Source organism: Hevea brasiliensis, chromosome 2, assembly GCF_030052815.1.
Source record: "Hevea brasiliensis isolate MT/VB/25A 57/8 chromosome 2, ASM3005281v1, whole genome shotgun sequence".
In the NCBI taxonomy this organism is placed as follows: Eukaryota; Viridiplantae; Streptophyta; class Magnoliopsida; order Malpighiales; family Euphorbiaceae; genus Hevea; species Hevea brasiliensis.
In genome coordinates, this window is record NC_079494.1 from 101,002,322 (window position 1) to 101,004,768 (window position 2,447).

The window sequence follows — 2,447 nt, forward strand, 5'->3', positions numbered from 1 at the left end:
TCATTCTAACCTTTTTAGGTTAAGTTATGGCTATTTGAACATTTACTGTTCATATGATCTTTTTTCCAGGTCCAACATATGGTTACTCGGATTCAAGCCAATTTTAGGTCATGCTAGATTCAGTTTTTGGGTAGGGTCTCTGCATGAAAAATGTGGCTCACACCAATTATGTCTTAGGTTTAAAGTCCAATTGGCCTCACACCAATTGGAGCAATGTGGCTCTACTTATGGTTACATAACCTTGCTGGACTCATAGGTCCAGAATCCTGCACAAGTAATCACACTCCCAATTTCTCAATTGAATCAAACTACCAACTTCAAATTATGGTTAATCCACATCAAATGGTCTCTAATTGACCTCAATTACCACAATTGAGTATCATATCAACAAATTCCCAAATTAAAACCCTAACTTCCATAATTATCTTTCATGCAACTCATACCAAATCAACATATCTATCACATGTGCTCATCAACAACACTAATAGACAAATTAATTTCATAAAAAATCATCAAACCCCAAATACCCTCATGGCTGCCGAAATTTGGTCCTTCAAATACTCATCATATTTTTCTCAATTCCATAAATTTCCTACTCCTTTTATCATACTTATCATGATTAAAGAAGAGAGGTAAGGGAATTCTTGCACTAACCTTCAACTTGACCAAGCTTTAACTTGAGAACTTCACTATTTCTACTCCTTGTTACTGCCAACTTCTTCTCTAAGATGTAAGATAAACTTTTAATGTTGGGACTTATGGAAAATTATGGAAAACTCATGGGAAATTAAGCTAAAAAGAGAAGAAAATGGTGAGGAACTCTTGGCATGGTGGTTTGGCCATGGGAGAACCTAGGAAATACACCACGAAAGTAGGGTTTAAGTTAATTAAAATACACCTTGAGTGCCTTGAGAGAGGATCTAGGATATCTTAGGATTAATTTCCATCAAAGCAATGATTCTTAATCCGATGAATAGATAAGATCAAAATCCATAGTAAGGTTGCAGTGTGAAATCATAATTCTGGAATTACTTTTATAAATAGTTTAATTCAAAATTTACTTTCAGCATCCAAAATAGGTTTAACTCACTCTTTATTTATATTCGGTAGCCTAAACAGTCAGAATTGTTGTGTAGCTTGGTATTTGCTAACTAAATTCCTCGTGGGAACGATACTTCACTCACCACTTTATTACTTGTTAGTGATCTGTGCACTTGCGGTGGTTGTAAAACCAACAAACAAGTTTTTGGCACCATTGCCGGGGAATTTATTTTTAGCAATATTAGGCAATAGACACTTTAGCTGATTTAGCTATTTATTATTAATTTTAAATTTACTTAATTAATTCTTTTATTTTCTCTCAGGTATTTGGTTTGGTGCATGACCAGAACAAAGCTAGAGGAAGAAGTTTTGGACTTGGATCCCAAAATAGATAGAACTCTAAGAGCCATCAAGAGAGAAAGGAGACACCAAGAACAAGATCAAGAAAATCCAAAAACTCCAATCATGGCCAACAACAACAACAAGCCAAGACTCTTGAGGGACTACGGAGCTCCATCTATACAAGGATTCCAACCCAGTGTTACAAGACCCACAATGGAAGCCAATAATTTTGAACTGAAACCAGCATAGCTCCAGATGATTCAACAAACCCAGTTTGGGGGTTCACCAACAGAAGATCCACATTATCACCTCTAGTGCTTCCTTGCCCTATGTGATACATTCAAGATGAATGGAGTCTCTGATCAAGCTATAAGAGTCAGAGCATTTCCATTCCCTCTTTGAAACAGAGCGAGCAAGTGGTTACTTTCTCAACCAGCTAGAACATTCACCACTTGGGAAGACCTCTCACAAGCTTTTCTAGCAAGGTATTTTCCACCTGCAAAGACTACAAAGTTGAGAGTTGAACTCAATACCTTCAAACAAAAGGAAGGTGAATCACTTTATAATGCATGGGAGAGGTATAAAGAACTACAGAGGGAATGTCCACACCATGGCATAGAGGATTGGCTCCTAGTTTAGAATTTTTATAATGGGATGTTGCCTTCCACAAGGAGCATAGTAGATTCAGCTGTAGAAAGTGACCTAATGGAGAAAATGGTAACACAAGCACTTGAACTTCTGTAGAGGGTCACATATCACAACTACGGGTGGTCAAATGAAAAGGGAAATATAAAGAGAGTAGCAGGAGTCCTAGAAGTGGATGCCCTAAGCATGATAAATGCTTAATTTGACTAGCTCACAAAGAGGCTTGACAGAATGCAAGACAACGCTATTGGAATAAGCAACCAACGCTGCGACAGCTACAGAGGAGGATATATGACTTCGGAATGTAACAACTTCAACGAATCCTCCACAGAACAGATGAACTATGTGAATAATGGAGGAAACTTCAACCAGAGGCAGCTCAACAACCCATATTCAAATACTTACAACCTTGGATGGAA

At 37.5% G+C, this 2,447-nt stretch overlaps 1 non-coding gene across 1 annotated transcript; it reads right to left on the minus strand.

Moving 5' to 3' along the window:
* Positions 1 to 1,893: 1,893 nt before the first annotated feature.
* On the minus strand, positions 1,894 to 2,000 carry LOC131178080 (small nucleolar RNA R71). The gene has a single exon (XR_009147211.1). It is a non-coding gene; the product is annotated as a small nucleolar RNA R71 (small nucleolar RNA).
* Positions 2,001 to 2,447: the final 447 nt, after the last annotated feature.